This window comes from Hevea brasiliensis, chromosome 10, assembly GCF_030052815.1.
Source record: "Hevea brasiliensis isolate MT/VB/25A 57/8 chromosome 10, ASM3005281v1, whole genome shotgun sequence".
NCBI classification, from domain to species: Eukaryota; Viridiplantae; Streptophyta; class Magnoliopsida; order Malpighiales; family Euphorbiaceae; genus Hevea; species Hevea brasiliensis.
Window position 1 is genome coordinate 85,502,459 of NC_079502.1, and position 18,586 is coordinate 85,521,044.

At 34.3% G+C, this 18,586-nt stretch overlaps 1 non-coding gene across 1 annotated transcript; it reads right to left on the bottom strand.

Moving 5' to 3' along the window:
• Positions 1 to 14,089: 14,089 nt before the first annotated feature.
• On the bottom strand, positions 14,090 to 14,196 carry LOC131169972 (small nucleolar RNA R71). The gene has a single exon (XR_009140915.1). It is a non-coding gene; the product is annotated as a small nucleolar RNA R71 (small nucleolar RNA).
• Positions 14,197 to 18,586: the final 4,390 nt, after the last annotated feature.

Below are 18,586 nucleotides of genomic sequence, written 5' to 3' on the forward strand. Positions count from 1 at the left end.
GTGCCCAAATCCGGATTTGGCCTAATTGTTCACTAAGTTATGGTCATTTTCTGGGCATGATTCCTAAATAAAAAATGGTCCATTTTGTGTCTAGTTTCATTCCCAATAGGCATCACACCAATGGAGTTGGTAAATTTTCATTTTTGGTCCCTGAAAGGGACCTATGTCAAGCTGTCAGCATATTAACCCTAACCAATCCGAATTGAAACTTAGTTCTAGCATTTTACACACACCACAAATGGTCACAATTGACTATTTCTAACCCTCATTAAGATCATTTACATCCATTGACTATTTTCTACAATTTTTCTCTCAAACCCTAAGTGCCAAGAACCCTAATTTTGGCATATGTTTCAATTGATGCACTTAAAGTAGATATTCAACTTCTACACATTTAATCAAGCCTAATTACATGTTTAATGCACATAACCATCATCAAAACCCTAAGGGACTATGGGTGGCCGAAATTCATTGTTTACCAAGACATGCATAATTTTTGTAATTCCTAAATTTAAATCCTCATCTTCAAGTTCACTTCCATGCATACATAACTAAATTAACTTAAAAGAAAGCTTACCTCAATGAAGCTTTTCTATCTTCTCCAATTCTTCAATTTTCCTTTTCTTTTTCACTTTCAATCTTCAAATGAAGACTCAAGGATAATTTTTTGTTAAGGAAAGTCTACAATTAATGGTTAATTTTAGGGTTTTGGAAAGCTTGGGTGGTGATAAGTGCATAATTTATTAATTTTACTCCCATCACATTTAGTGTTTTTAGTGTTTTTTTATGTTTAATTCAGTTGGTTAAAATATATTTATCATTTAGACATATTTTTAGATAGTTGTGGAATAATTGTGTTAAATGGAAAAATTTTTAGTGTTTGACATTTGCTGTATTTTTTAGTGTTTTTAAAGTTGTGGGTCTCTAAATTGATTGTTGTTTAACCCATTGAAAAGCTAAGATAGAGCACTTCAAATGATAAAGAGGGACCAAAGCCCAAATCAGTCTCCAAGGTTGACAAAATGAGCTATGGATCTATTGCAAAAGCCCAGACTCGATGGGTCAAGACTAGTTTTAGTATTTATTTTGTATCTGGAGTTTCAGACATCCAAATGAAGCAAGGCCAAGCCCAATTAAACCTTAAGAGCCACCTCTACAACTTCTATGAGGGGCTGGATGTGAGATAAGGCCATTTTAATTGTCAAAAATGACAATGAAGTCGTCACAATGGGCTGGACCGTTTGACTGAACCAGTCCCGGTTTTTAAGCCATAACTTGGGCTGCAGACCTCGAATTTGGGTCCATGAGTACCCGTTGGAAAGCTAAGAAAAAGGACTACAACTTTCCTGAAGGCAGAGGCAGATTCGGAAAGAAAGTTGCTAAAAATCTACCTTGATTCCAAAAACGTGAATGCAGGCTAAAAATCTGCATCTTGAATTTCAAAACCTTTCTTAGTTTGGTTTGGTTCCTATCTTTGGGATTAGGTTTTTTTAGTATAAATATGTCTTTGGGCAGCAGCTAAAGGCATCCCAATTCAGACCTTCATTCTCCATCGATGTAACACCCCTATGTTCGGTAGTGCGTTCTACTGCTCTAGTGACCAGTGTTGTCCGGACAGCTAGAATGCCTAGAACTACACTTCGATATGAGTGAGGAGACATAAAATAATGAAATACAAGAAAAGAAAATACAAGAAAAATAAAGGAAAAATAATAGCAAAGAAATGTAACCAAGTTAAGCGAGCCGAGAACCCTAGCGATGGGTGACTGCACCGGGAAGTCACGGCGTGAACTGTTGACTAGCCCTGGACCATAAGAAACCCTGAAAAATATTTTTAGGACTTAAATAGACCCCTATTGAAGTATAAATACCATTAGAAATATTAAACAAAAATTAAATAATTAGTACAAAGAAAAGTGAGAAATCGAAAAACGTACAAAACTCGGTGTTACCGAAAAATCGGGAATGCAACCCGAACAGAGGCATTGTGGTCATTTGATATCCTGAGTTGTCTTTTGACCTAAATTTCCATTAAAAATAAATAATATTACACTTGGAAAATGTCATGAAAAATTAAATTAGTGGTACCTAATGTAAATAGCAAAAATGGGGCATAAATTGAGTAATTAACACTTTAAACATATAATATCATTAAACTATGGTGAGTGGAGCACTATGGGATTAACCAATCACTATGTGGGCAGGTGCAAACCCACTAAGCATTTCATCTTCTTCATTCATTCTTCCATGCCGAAATGAAGAGCTCCAAATCCTCCATAGCCGAATTGGGTGAAGCTTCCTAATCTCCATCCTTTCCACCTCCAAACACCAAAGTTACTTCACTAATTTTGATCCCCACCTCACAAGGAAGAAGTAGATACTAAATTCAAGGGAGTTTGGGGAAGAATTAACAAGCCTCATCAATAGGTAAGTTTGTGTTTTTTATTATTGTTTTATTAAAGTTTGTAAGGATGTTATGGGTACTTGATTTATGGAGAGATTTTTGAGGTTTGATGTTTAAAGGAGGATGTGTACTTTTGGCAGCCATGGAAACTCCTTGAAGACAGTTTATTTTTTCTTATAAATGTTAGATTAAAGAATTGATTAAATGTTTATGTGCGTAGGAAATTATTTGGGTGATGTATACTTAGTATATGTGAATGTGCATTTGAAATTTGAAGCTTGTAAATTAATGGAATGTAATGCATGAATCGACAGCTTGGTTTGCTGAACCATAAGGATGTTATTTCATGTTTGGATTATGGAATATTAATGTTAAATTGTGATAGTTGTTATGGCAGCTTGGGTATATGTATGATGATGTGAGGTTTGACATGTAAATGAGCTAGATTAGGTGATTAAATTGTTGTAATTGAGTTTGACAAATTCTGCACTATATGGTGTATGTTGAGTGTGATTATAAGCTGCCATGATCAATAATATGTTGTAAAATATGTTTAGGTTATGGTACAAACCAGATTGGGCATGAATGTGTAAATTGGTAAATGCTAAAAGTGATATTTGATGAGTAATAAAGGAAATGCAAGAGGGCAGTTAGGTTTGGGCTTAGAACCTTAAGTGTGTGGCTCCAATTGGTATGAAACTAATTGGAGGTGAAACTAGGCACAAAATGTGCTAACTTTCATGAAGGAAGCTTGCCAAAATTCTACTTGTAAGGTAACTTGAAAAATGATCAAATCCGGATTAGTGCAAGTAAGGCCTGAAAATTGAGCATTTGGGCAGCAGTTAGTATTTTGGCCATAACTCACTCAAAACAGGTCCAATTGACCTGAAATTTTGACCATGAATAGTTAAGACCCATATCCACAAGTCTTATGAAGACACCAAAGAGTAGAAATGACCATAAGCAAGTCAAACAGCTTGCACAAGTTCGGGTCCAAAAACTGGCCGAACCAAAATTGACCTAAAATGACTTAAAGTGACCAATTTTGGTACATTCTGACTAGCAATAGTAAAATGACCATAACTTGGTCTAGTAAACTCAGAATGACCTGAAATTTTGCCCCGCGTGCAATAAGACATAGATCTACAAGTTTGTAGTTTTGATCGAAACTCGAAAACCGAGGGAACTAGGTCGTCCTGCTAGGTCAAACTAGTATCCTGGAATCCAGCAAATTGCAAGAAAACGCAATATACATGGAAATGAATTGGGTAACATGTACCAACCCTAAAAGACTATTGAATGTGACATATTAGTAACATTAAAACCTAATTTACCTAGAACGCATCGAGAGTCGACATAATAGGTTGACTAAACAAATAATAGAATTCAGTGAATTAATTATCAAGCATTATTGTTAGAGACAGTTTAAATGAGTACTGAAACGCTTCAAATTGTGTTTCTCAGTTAGCAAAGACTCAGGGAAAGGGAAGAAAACACTGAGTCAAGGCCAGGAGACAGTTATCAGAGGTTCGTGCACAATAGTTATTTCTTTTAAATTTTTCAATTGAAATAAATTATGATTATTTGTATGTTATTGTTTTAAATCGTGTTTGTGCATAATAATTTTGACTTCTCATTTTCTACTTAAGAGTTTAATTGAACATTATAGTTTTAAATTGTGTCCGTGCACAATACTTTTATATTCACTGCTTTTACTAGCAAATTTATTTGGAGAAATAAGTTATGAATAATTTTTTATTGTTTTGATTTTGAGAATATTATTTGGAAATTATTGTGTTGCCAACTTTGCAAATGGAAATTTAGAGATAAAATGTGATTTGGGAATTGTATGAAATATTGTGATTTGGAATTGCTTTGATTCACACTTGGCATGACACTGTTATTATATTCCTCCCTCTTTGACTTATCAGTCTAGGGTGAGTATGATTTTGTTCCTCCCTCTTTGACTTGCCAGTCTGAGGTGAGTGTGGATGAGTACTCATTATTCAGCTAGCTTCCTCCCTCATTGATTTCGATTATTGGGGTGAGTGTGTCTTGTCGTGGTGTACAAAACGGCATGCGTGGAAAAATTGTGTCATGGCCTAAATTGTGATATTGATCAGCAACACTGTATTATTCAATTATTTGATCAAATTGTGTTATTGATTGGCAAAACTGCATTATTCAGTTATTTGATCAAATTGTGTTATTGATTGGCAATACTGTATTATTCAATTATTTGATAAAATTGTGTTATTGATTGGCAAAACTGCATTATTCAGTTATTTGATCAAATTGTGTTATTGATTGGCAACACTGTATTATTCAATTATTTGATCAAATTGTGTTATTGATTGGCAAAACTGCATTATTCAGTTATTTGATCAAATTGTGTTATTGATTGGCAAAACTGTATTATTCAGTTATTTGATCAAATTGTGTTATTGATGGGCAAAATTATGTTATTCAGTTATTTGATCAAATTGTGTTATTGATTGGCAAAACTGTGTTGCTCAGTTGTTTGATCAAATTTGTATTATATGAACTTTGTAAATTTTGTGAACTATTTGATTTGTGAATTGTCAATAAAAGATTTATATATCGCATTTCAAATTGTTATTGTGCACCACTGAGTAAATTTTACTCAGCAATAGCTTTTCATTGCGTCGCAGGTAGACAGACTGACAGGGCAGCAGACTAGGCTGCTAGTACTATATTGAGAGATCATCGGGTATATTGAGTATACCATAGTTTGCATTTGTATTGTAATGTATGTTCACTGTATGTATATAGTGTCCTTGGTTTTGAGCAGTTGTAAATTAAAATTGTACCTTGAAGTTATAAAATAAATTGTGAGTTATTTTGGCTTGTAAAATTTGTACTATATTTCTTTTATCTCAGCTTTGAAAATAAAGAAAAATTACTGTGAATTTGAGTTGAGAAACATATTGAGTTGATCAAATATTGGAGTTGAGATTGAGAAATATATTTGAAGTGCTTTTTACAGGTTTTTGAAGAACTGTTTTATTCAAAATACAGATGGCACTCCGCCAAAATTTTTACAGAAATTCCTAATAATTCAAATGTGTTAGCTCTTTCACTTAAGTTCAAAAATATTTTTAACACCTGTAAATAGTGCTCACCACTGTAAAAAGAAGTAAGAAAAGTTTTAAAATCCCTTGTAGTGTATTTAATGGGTTACCAGTAGACGAAGTTGGTAATTCATTAGGTATACTACGGGATCATGTTATGCCTTATAGAGGGGTAGGGTGTGACATGTTTTAGTGGTATCAGAGCTAGTTTTTAAATTATGTTTTCACAGGTTATTTGAATATTCTTTCTTCATAGTACAACTGCTCAATATCATTGTTTGATACATACAGTACATTACACTATAAATATGCACTAACGGGAGTAAATCTCCTTGTGTTATTTGTTCATGAGGTCTAAGATCCTCGCGTTGACTATGGAAGAGGGTGATCGTTCAGTCGATCAATCTATAGAGGCTGAGGTGCAAGGGGATGCGCCAGCCTTACACAATGTCGATGGTTCAAAGAAGACCAATTTCACAAGATCTATGATTACCTGCTCAGTTCGCTCAGTAGATGGCTGCAAAGTTCCGACAGATGGCTGGTAATGTGCCTACTCAAGTCCCACTACAGACACCAGTGGTACAACCACAGTCTTCTGCTAGGCAGTATGGCAAATTGATGAAATATGGGGCTATTGAGTTCAAGGGGACAGTAGATCCTCTAGAGGCAGAACAGTTGTTAGAGAGAATGGATAGGGTATTCAAGAAGCTACATTGTACAGAGGAGCTCAGATTTGAATATTCAGTATCTCTGCTACAGGGGGATGCATATGACTGGTGGAAAACCATTCCCCACGATCAGTAGAACCTTGATGCTAACACGAGTGACTTTCTCAGGGAGTTCAGACAAAAATATGTCCCTGATGCTTATGTGGATCAGAAGCTACAAGAGTTCCTAAGTCTGAAACAGGGGAGTAGATCGGTGGCTGAATATGAAAGGAAATTTTCCTGCCTAAGCCATTATGCAGTAAGTCTACTTTCTACCAGTAGGGAGAGATGTAAGAGGTTTAAAACCGGCTTAAAGCCTAGTATCAGATTACAAGTGGTCGGATTCAAACATAACAACTTCTCTGAACTTATTTCTCAAGCACTAAAATTAGAAAGAATTGAATCTGAAGTGGCCCCTGAGAAAAAGAAATCAGAGAAGACAGAAAAAGAGGGAAAGTCAGTAGAACAGAGTTCTAGTGGTCCTACTGGAAAGAGGAAAAACTTTGGGGGATACAACAGAGATAGTAAGAAGTCCAGTAGAGATAGATCTTCTGGACAAAAACCACCTCGATCCGATCAGCAAACTCAACAGAAACCCAGAAATGCGCTGTCAGATCGACTTTATGAAACTTGTGGTAAACCACATAGTGGGGTATGTTATAGAGCCGTAGGAGCATGTTTTAATTGTGGAGAGACTGGTCATTTTGCTAGGGATTGTGTAAATCCATGTCGTTCTGGATCATTTACTACACCAAAGGGATCAACTCAAGTTTCTACCCCAAAGAGTTCACCATCAGTTAGTAGAGGCAGAAGTAGAGGTAGGGGTAGTACACCTAGAAGTCAGAGTACTGTGAATCAGCCAGAACAAGGTGACGTTTCAGCTGGAGTATACGCTATATGGCAGAGAGAAGAGGCTGAGACTTTTGACATTGTTGCTGGTACTTTCTCAATTAGTAACTAAGATATATATATGTATTGTTTGATCTGGAGTTTGTATACTTTTATGTTAGTGTTAGAACTATATGTTCTGTTGTTATTCCTTTACAGGGGAATAAATTTTGATGCATTAGTGATTAGTCCTTTAAGATAAGGATTGTGATAATAAGTGAAATTAGTTTTGAAAGAGTTTATCTGCGAAAAGTATTTTCTAACACACTATAAATTATAAAGCTAATTAGCGAGCCTGCTTAATGTAAGGCAAGAGGACGTAAAAGTAAGATGCAGTAATGGAATTGCTCTAGATGAGGACAAGGATGTTACTGTTAGTAATTGCTAATGGATATTGTAATCAGAATAAGATTCGAATATCAGTAAATTCGAAAAGGATAAAATATCAGAAAATTTGATCTATTGGGATGTATCGTAGTAACTATGCAATGTTTTTTATGTTTATACTGTAAGCTGCAGATTACAGCACTGACTTGAGATTATTGTATAGAGCTATGTACTACTCGATAGTACACCAAGATGAGAATAGTTGCCAACGGCATCTGTTTTGGTATAGTTATGCCAGGACAGAATTTAATTGTTAGAAATAAGTTTGAAAATCCTACTTAGGGAGTTAAAACTCAAAAGTTAGAATATCGAAAGGTTATAGTTTAATATAAAAGGAAGCAAGTTATAGAATATTAATCGATAAGAAGAGTTGTGGAAGTAAAAATTTGAACAGTTGGTTCAGATATAACAAACAAATGTTATGAATGTGAGTAAGATTGTTGACTAGAATGGTCAGAGGACCAATGACTAGATAAATAATTCTAATACGACCATAATGGTCAATCAAGAAGGGAACATGAATCAAAATATTAGACAGAACGATAGTAAGAAATGATTAGTGCTATATAAACAAAGTAAATGTTATATTAGATTGTTCAAAGTTTTACACAAATTCAGAGGAAAGAAGATTATAAGATCATATAGAAAGGAGAAAATAAACGTATGACTATTGTAAGATGGCTATTGGATAAAATTTTGTGGACAAAATTTATTTTAAGAGGGGGAGAATTGTAACACCCCTATGTTCGGTAGTGCGTTCTACTGCTCCAGTGACCAGTGTTGTCTGGACAGCTAGAATGCCTAGAACTACACTTCGATATGAGTGAGGAGACATAAAATAATGAAATATAAGAAAAGAAAATACAAGAAAAACAAAGAAAAAATAATAGCAAAGAAATGTAACCAAGTTAAGCGAGCCGAGAACCCTAGCGATGGGTGACCGCACCGGGAAGTCACGGCGTGGACCGTTGACTAGCCCTGGACCACGGGGAACCCTGAAAAATATTTTTAGGACTTAAATAGACCCCTATTGAAGTATAAATACCATTAGAAATATTAAATAAAAATTAAATAATTAGTACAAAGAAAAGTGAGAAATCAAAAAACGGACAAAACTCGGTGTTATCAAAAAATCGGGAATGCAACCCGAACAGGGGCATTGTGGTCATTTGACATCCCGAGTTGTCTTTTGACCTAAATGTCCATTAAAAATAAATAATATTACACTTGGAAAATATCATGAAAAATTAAATTAGTGGTACCTAATATAAATAGCAAAAATGGGGCATAAATTGAGTAATTAACACTTTAAACATATAATATCATTAAACTATGGTGAGTGGAGCACTATGGGATTAACCAATCACTATGTGGGCAGGTGTAAACCCACTAAGCATTTCATCTTCTTCATTCATTCTTCCATGCCGAAATAAAGAGCTCCAAATCCTCCATAGCCGAATTGGGTGAAGCTTCCTAATCTCCATCCTTTCCACCTCCAAACACCAAAGTTGCTTCACTAATTTTGATCCCCACCTCACAAGGAAGAAGTAGATACTAAATTCAAGGGAGTTTGGGGAAGATTTAACAAGCCTCATCAATAGGTAAGTTTGTGTTTTTTATTATTGTTTTATTAAAGCTTGTAAGGATGTTATGGGTACTTGATTTATGGAGAGATTTTTGAGGTTTGATGTTTAAAGGGGGATGTGTACTTTTGGAAGCCATGGAAACTCCTTGAAGACAGTTTATTTTTGCTTATAAATGGTAGATTAAAGGATTGATTAAATGTTTATGTGTGTAGGAAATTATTTGGGTGATGTATACTTAGTATATGTGAATGTGTATTTGAAATTTGAAGCTTGGAAATTAATAGAATGTAATGCATGAATCGGCAGCTTGGTTTGGTGAACTATAAGGATGTTATTTAATGTTTGGATTATGGAATATTAATGTTGAATTGTGATAGTTGTTATGGCAGCTTGGGTATATGTATGATGGTGTGAGGTTTGACACGTAAATGAGCTAGATTAGGTGATTAAATTATTGTAATTGAGTTTGACAAATTATGCACTATATGGTGTATGTTGAGTGTGATTATAAGCTACCAAAATGATCAACAATATGTTGTAAAATATGTTTAGGTTATGGTACAAACCAGATTGGGCATGAATGTGTAAATTGGTAAATGCTAAAAGTGATATTTGATGAGTAATAAAGGAAATGCAAGAGGGCAGTTAGGTTTGGGCTTAGAACCTTAAGTGTGTGGCTCCAATTGGTATGAAACTAATTGGAGGTGAAACTAGGCACAAAATGTGCCAACTTTCATGAAGGAAGCTTGCCAAAATTCTGCTTGTAAGGTAACTTGAAAAATGACCAAATCCGGATTAGTGCAAGTAAGGCCTGAAAATTGACCATTTGGGCAACAGTTAGTATTTTGGTCATAACTCACCCAAAACAGGTCCAATTGACCTGAAATTTTGACCATGAATAGTTAAGACCCATATCCACAAGTCTCATGAAGACACCAAAGCCTAGAAACGACCATAAGCAAGCCAAACAGCTTGCACAAGTTCGGGTCCAAAAACTGGCCGAACCAAAATTGACCTAAAATGACTTAAAGTGACCAATTTTGGTACATTCTGACCAGCAATAGTAAAATGACCATAACTTGGTCTAGTAAACTCAGAATGACCTGAAATTTTGCCCCGCGTGCAATAAGACATAGATCTACAAGTTTGTAGTTTTGACCGAAACTCGAAAACCGAGGGAACTAGGTCGTCCGGCTAGGTCAAACTAGTATCCTGGAATCCAGCAAATTGCAAGAAAACGCAATATACATGGAAATGAATTGGGTAACATGTACCAACCCTAAAAGACTATTGAATGTGACATATTAGTAACATTAAAACCTAATTTACCTAGAACGCATCGAGGGTCGACATAATAGGTTGACTAAGCAAATAATAGAATTCAGTGAATTAATTATCAAGCATTATCGTTAGAGACAGTTTAAATGAGTACTGAAACGCTTCAAATTGTGTTTCTTAGTTAGCAAAGACTCAGGGAAAGGGAAGGAAACACTGAGTCAAGGCCAGGAGACAGTTATCAGAGGTTCGTGCACAATAGTTATTTCTTTTAAATTTTTCAATTGAAATAAATTATGATTATTTGTATGTTATTGTTTTAAATAGTGTTTGTGCATAATAATTTTGACTTCTCATTTTCTACTTAAAAGTTTAATTGAACATTATAGTTTTAAATTGTGTCCGTGCATAATACTTTTATATTCACTGCTTTTACTAGCAAATTTATTTGGAGAAATGAGTTATGAATAATTTTTTATTGTTTTGGTTTGAGAATATTATTTGGAAATTATTGTGTTGCCAACTTTGCAAATGGAAATTTAGAGATAAAATGTGATTTGGGAATTGTATGAAATATTGTGATTTGGAATTGTTTTGATTCACACTTGGCATGACACTATTATTATATTCTTCCCTCTTTGACTTATCAGTCTAGGGTGAGTGTGATTTTGTTCCTCCCTCTTTGACTTGCCAGTCTGAGGTGAGTGTGGATGAGTACTCATTATTCAGCTAGCTTCCTCCCTCATTGATTTCAATTATTGGGGTGAGTGTGTCTTGTCGTGGTGTACAACACGGCATGTGTGGAAAAATTGTGTCGTGGCCTAAATTGTGATATTGATCAGCAACACTGTATTATTCAATTATTTAATCAAATTGTGTTATTGATTGGCAAAACTGCATTATTCAGTTATTTGATCAAATTGTGTTATTGATTGGCAAAACTGCATTATTCTGTTATTTGATCAAATTGTGTTATTAATTGGCAACATTGTATTATTCAATTATTTGATCAAATTGTGTTATTGATTGGCAAAACTGCATTATTCAGTTATTTGATCAAATTGTGTTATTGATTGGCAAAACTGTATTATTCAGTTATTTGATCAAATTGTGTTATTGATGGGCAAAATTGCGTTATTCAGTTATTTGATCAAATTGTGTTATTGATTGGCAAAACTGTGTTACTCAGTTGTTTGATCAAATTTGTATTATATGAACTTTGTAAATTTTGTGAACTATTTGATTTGTGAATTGTCAATAAAAGATTTATATATCGCATTTGAAATTGTTATTGTGCACCACTGAGTAAATTTTACTCAGCGATAGCTTTCATTCTTTATCGCAGTAGACAGATGATAGAGCGTGCAGACTAGGCTGCTAGTACTACATTGAGAGATCATCGGGTATATTGAGTATACCATAGTTTGCATTTTATATTGTAATGTATGTTCACTGTATGTACATAGTGTCCTTGGTTTTGAGCAGTTGTAATTTAAAATTGTACCTTGAAGTTGTAAAATAAATTGTGAGTTATTTTGGCTTGTAAAATTTGTACTATATTTCTTTTATCTCAACTTTGAAAATACGGAAAAATTACTGTGAATTTGAGTTGAGAAACATATTGAGTTGATCAAATATTGGAGTTGAGATTGAGAAATATATTTGAAGTGCTTTTTACAGGTTTTTGAAGAACTATTTTATTCAAAATACAGATGGCACTCCGCCAAAATTTTTATAAAAATTCATAATAATTCAAATGTGTTAGCTCTTTCACTTAAGTTCAAAAAAATTTTTAACACCTGTAAATAGTGCTCACCACTGTAAAAAGAAGTAAGAAAAGTTTTAAAATCCCTTGTAGTGTATTTAATGGGTTACCAGTAGACGAAGTTGGTAAATCATTAGGTATACTACGGGATCATGTTATGCCTTACAAAGGGGTAGGGTGTGACAATCGACACCATTCAGCAGCCTCTCCATTCGTCTTTTAGAATTCTTCTTTAGATTTCTTTATTTTTGTTTTCTGTAAGCCATGAACATGAGTAGCTAAGTTTTTAATTCAGTTCAATGGATTCAAGTTCTTATGTATGATTTATGAGACCATGTTCTTAATTTAATTTATGTCTTTTTGAATATCTATTATTTTCTAATCTAATTGTTTTTTATCTATTGAATGATTTGCTAAAAAGGCCTATTAGTTAATTGTTTGATTTGATCAATTGCTAGTTCATCTTCATAATCCGTAATTGTTGTGTAAGATTGAACATGAGTAGCAATTAGGTTTTATTGATTATGATCCAAGTTTTTGATAATAACCTAAGGAAACAATAGGGTGGATTAAATGATTTATGCTTCATAAATTGTTGCTTAGCTTAACTACTTCCTTTTCTTAAAGCAGTTATTAATTTGATGAGGATTGCTTAATAACAACTCAGTTAATAATTAGAGTCAATAAGAGTGCTGGGCTCAAATTGATGAGTATAGGGAAGTCAGGGTTTTACCTCGCTGTTTGATAAATCTACGTTAAGTATTCAATAAGATATAATTGTATTTCTTTTGTCCATGATCAAATCAATGCAATGGAATGAGAATTACCTTGGACTGAAGTTTTTTTAATACTAGAGTTTCATATTTAATTTTAGTTCTTAATTTCTAATTTTTTATTTCTTCTTTGGATTGTGAATTAACCCCCCCCCCTCTCCCCCCCCCCCCCCAACCTTTGTTTCTTTTCCATGACACAAGCACACGAAATTTAATAATTCAGTCTTTAGGGTTCGACCTGGATTCACCACTTACTACAGTAAATATTTCATACTTGGTGATTTCAGTTAATTTAATTTCTGGTGGATTCAACACCCATCAAGAATTTTGGCATCGTTGCCGGGGACTGAAGTTTATTTGATTTCGTGTTTTTGGTGTTAGATATTCTGTTATTAATTTTGTTTGTGAGTTGTTGCTATTTTTGGGTTTTTGGAAAAGAAAAAAAATATATATATATAAAATAATTAAGGTGTTACTGTTCATTGTTACTATTCATTAAGGATTTTGGTTGAATTTAGAGGGTGGCCATACCTATTTTGAAGAAAACGACGCTCTGATCAAGACCAATCAATCCATAGGATTCCTTGGCCCCACCCTCTTGAGGCCAAATTCGATTGTTTTCTAGTGTTTTAAGGCATTTTTCTGTTTTTACTTTGATTTTTTTTGTTTATGACAAGAATTTCTCAATTTGGTGAGTTGATCTTTGATCTAGAAGTAGAAAAAATAGCTAAACGGTTGAGAAAATTAGCTAAGCAAGCTAGGCAGATTCCAAGTACATCTGAAGGAGTCCAATCTCCAAAGGAGCTAAGTTCGGATTCGGAGTCAGAGTCAAATTTCGAAAACGAAACCATGGCTGCTAGAACCTTAAAAGAGTTGGCTGCTCCTAATCTAAACCAACAGCCTTTGTGTATCCAATACCTTGCTTTAAATGTTGCTTTTGAATTGAAATCTGGACTAATCCATTTGTTGCCTAAATTTCATGGTCTTGCAGGTGAGGATCCACATAAGCATCTAAAGGAATTTTATGTTGTGTGTTCCAGCATGAAACCTCAAGGAGTTTTAGAGGATTAGATCAAGCTTCGAGCTTCTCCCTTCTCACTGGAGGGCACAGCTAAGGATTGGTTGTATTACCTTCCTTCTAGATCTGTCAACTCATGGAATGGGATGAAGCAGATATTTCTGGAGAAGTATTTTCCTGCTTCTCGTGCTGCCAACATAAGAAAAGAAATTTGTGGCATCCAGCAGTACAATGGACAGAGCTTGTATGAGTATTGGGAGAGATTTAAGAAGCTGTGTGCAAGTTGTCCTCATCATCAAATAAGTGAGCAGCTTTTGATTCAGTATTTCTATAAGGGACTTCTATCAATGGACCGTAGTATGATAGATGCTGCCAGCGGAGGAGCTTTGGTTGACAAGACACCAGATGAAGCAGAAGGTTGATTGCTAACATGGCAGCAAACTCTCAGTAGTTTGGAATGAGAATGGATCACGCGCCTAAGAAGGTTAATAAGGTAAGTACATCTAATCTTGAGAAACAAATTTCTGATTTAACATCTTTGGTGAGGCAATTGGTTGTAGGGAAAATACAAACTGTTAAGTTATGTGGGATTTGTTCAGGTTCAGGTCATGCTACTGACATGTGTCCTGCATTACAAGAGGATGAATCAATGTAACATGTTAATGCAGTAGGAAATTATGGACAGCCACAACACAGGTATTATCCCTTTTCCAATACTTATAATCCAGGATGGCGAGATCATCCTAATCTGAGTTATGGGAATCAACCGGTGCAAAACCGATATCAGCAGCAAAGACAAGTGAATCAACCACCTCTGCCTCCCTCAAATCAAGGTATGTCACTTGATGAAATTGTTAAGGCTTTGGCTAACAATACACAACAGTTTCAACAGGAGACCAGAAATAACATTCAAAACATAGAGAGGTAGATTGGTCAGTTAGCTTCATCTGTGAGCAAGCTTGAAGCTCAAGGTTCTGGAAAGCTTCCATCACAAACAGTCATGAACCCCAGAGAAAATGCGAGTGTGATACTATTGCGGAGTGGGAAAGAAGTTGATAATCAGACTCCATATGAGTCAATAAAAAAGAAGAAGCAAGGAGAAAAAGAGTATGAAATTGAGGTAAATACTGAACCTAAACTAAATAAGGTTAATAATTCTGTTCTTCCTCCATTCCCATGCAGGTTGGCTAAAAATAAGAAAGAAGAACAAGAGAAAGAAATTTCGGAGACTTTCAGAAAGGTAGAGGTAAATATACCTTTACTTGATGCAATCAAACAAGTTCCCAAGTATGCTAAATTCCTTAAGGAACTATGCACTACAAAGCGCAAGTTGAGGAATAATGAGAAGATCAGTGTGGGGGAAAATGTGTCAGCATTAATTCAGCGAAAATTACCCCCTAAGTGTAAGGATCCAGGTTCATTTTCTATTCCCTGCAGAATAGGTGATTCTAAATTTGAAAGTGCAATGGCAGATTTAGGAGCATCTATTAATGTTATGTCAAATTCAATTTTTCAAACTTTAAATTTGGGTCCTTTGAAAGAAACCAGTTTCATTATTCAGTTAGCTGATCGTTCTAATGCTTACCCATTGGGAGTAGTTGAGGATGTGTTGGTGTAGGTTGGAGGATTGATTTTTCCTGCAGATTTTTACATTCTGGATATGGAGGATGATAGTGCTCTCTCATCAAATTCAGCTTTGATTTTGTTTGGAAGACCTTTCCTAAAAACTGCCAAGAAAAAAATTGATGTGGATGAGGGTACCTTAACTATGGAGTTTAATGGAGAGACTGTCAAATTTAATATCTTTGATGTTATGAAATATCCTGCTGATAATCATTATGTCTTTTCTATTGATGTTGTTGATACATTTGTGTAGGATAATTTTGAGTTAAGCATGGAGGATGAGTTAGAAAGAAAATCATATTTGCATGAATTAGAGGAAATTCGCCTTAAGGCTTATGAGAATTCTAGGATCTATAAAGAAAAGACAAAGGCATTTCATGATAAACTAAGGAAGCAGTTTTTGATTGGACAAAAAGTTTTATTGTATAATTCCATATTGAAGCTGATGCCTGGTAAGTTGCGTTCTCGTTGGATTGGACCCTTTGTTGTTGCTAATGTGTTTCCTTATGGTGCAGTTGAAATTCAAAGTTTAGGAACTAACAAAGTGTTCAAGGTCAACGGTCATGAACTCAAGCCATTTTATGAGGGCTTTCAGAAGCATTCAGTGGATTAAGGAGTTTTGCCATGTCGAGCTAACAACATTAAACAAAAGCGCTTCTTGGGAGGCAATCCATGGGTGGCTTGTTAGCCACAATTAAATTTGTTTTCTTTCCCTTATTTTATTTTATTTTCTAGCATTTTTTTTCTTTTCTTTTGCATTTGGGCTTTACATTGGGGACAATATAAGTTTTAAGTGTGGAGGAGGAGAAATTTGTTGCTGCAATCTTTTTAATTGTTAAGAAAAAAAATAATAAAAAAAATAAAATAAAATTTATTCTCATAAGCTTGATTCATGATTCTATATTAACTCTCAGAGAGAAGTGTTTTGTCCTTGAAATGGCTTTTCTATTTTATATTGAATTTTTGAGATTTTAGGCAAGGTAATAGTAACTTTAATGATGGATTTTCCTTCTTCTCCATACCATAGAGCAATTTTTTTCTGCATAAATTATTTAGGCTTGATTTAATAGTGAAATGATTAGTTATGTGAGCTTTAAACTAGTGTCACGCATATTTCAGAACTTTGTTTAATCTATCAGGGCACTTTATAATATGTAGATGCATAAATTGGGGGAAATAAAATGTTGAACTTGAAAATTGCTCCGCTATTTTAGTTAAGCAAACTAACCAGGGGTCTTCATGAACCCCATGTCGATTCTCAGGCCAAAAGCTAGCTAGGATATGCGCAAGGTACTTTTCTGAAGGTGACGGTTGAAATAAAAAAAATAAAAAAAATAAAAAAAGTAACTGTGACAAAAGAGAAGTACCAATTATATATATATATATATATATATATATATATATATATATATAAGGCATTTCTATCTCCCCTAAGATTTGCAAAGAGCTATAATTGTTGTGCCTTGATAAATTAACCTTGTTTTTTGGTGTGTATTGACTTAAAATTTTATGGAACTTTAATTGTGTGAGCTTAATTGATTTCAAGCCTTTTGTTTTGTGTTGGAAAATTGTTGATATATTGGTATGGTGTTGATGGAATTTATTATGATGGTTATTACTTTACTTGCTTCTTCTTTCAAACTTTTAATCTTTTGTTAGAAAATGTTGTGATAAGGTGAAGTTAAGGAACTTCTAAGTGGAGTTGATTGAGAGTTTAAGTCATGCATGAGGACAACCATGGAATAAGTGTAGGGGAATTTGATAAGTGCATAATTTATTAATTTTACTCCCATCACATTTAGTGTTTTTAGTGTGTTTTTATGTTTAATTCAGTTGGTTAAAATATATTTATCATTTAGACATATTTTTAGATAGTTGTGGAATAATTGTGTTAAATGGAGAAATTTTCAGTGTTTGACATTTGCTGTATTTTTCAGGTGTTTCTAAAGTTGTGTGTAACATCCTCACTTTAGCTAGACCATACAGTTTACTGTTCCGGTGACCAATGTCGGTTCGAGCAGCTAGAATGTTTGAAATTATAAATAGACTAGAGTGAGGAGTTATTAAGTAACTAAATAATGCTCATAAAAATCAAAGAAAAATTTTAGAAACCAAATACACTAAGGCTAAACGAGCCGAAACACCAGGGATGGGTAACCCGAAAGGGAAGTGACGGTGAAGGCCGTTAGCAGCCCTAGACCAGGGGGAAAAATTATAAAATAATTTTTGAGACTCCAGAGAAGGGTTATTGAGGTTCTTATGGCATTAGAATGCCAAGAAAATACTTAGAAAAATTTTTCTATCGGTACACACAATTTTGGCTCGGTAAGCTAAACGGAGGGCATTTTGGTCATTTCGTCTTCAGAGATGATTTTTGACCAACTTGTCCATTTATGTAAATGAATTATATGACATAAAATATGAATAAATGTTGTTAAAAATTTAATTGAAATTAAATAGACAAGAAATGGTGAGAAATTGAAAGAAAATAGAATAATGACATCATAATGATGTCATTAAAATTCTCCCAACCAATCAAAACTTGACACATGGCATAATCTTATTTAAAAGAGGCTAAATAGGCAGAAAATGAAAAAAAAATCAGAAGACCTTCTCCTTTCTTCTTCTTGGCATCACCACATCCTCCATAGCTAACCAAAACCAAGCTTTTCAAAGCTTGATTCCACCACTTTCTACCCAACAAAACCCTAACCTAGCAACACAAAAAAGTGTTCTTACACCTTGGCAAGTCTTTTGGGAGCAAAAAGGAAAGGAAAGGAGGAACTCTAGCAAGTGAGAAATCTCATTCCATAAGAGGTTAGTGACCAAAACCTTAAATTTCAATTCAATTTCATGTTTAAGCACTATATTGGTGATTAAATGACAAAGAAACTTGATGAAAGACATTGGTATGCCATCCCTTATTTTTGGCAGCCATGGTTAGGGTTTGATGGTGTTGAATTTAATGAAGTTAAAAGGGTATTAGGGCTGGCCACAATATGTATTTGCTAAGTAGATTGATGAAATAAAATGAAAATGCATGATTTTGAAATTGTTGAGTTAGGGTT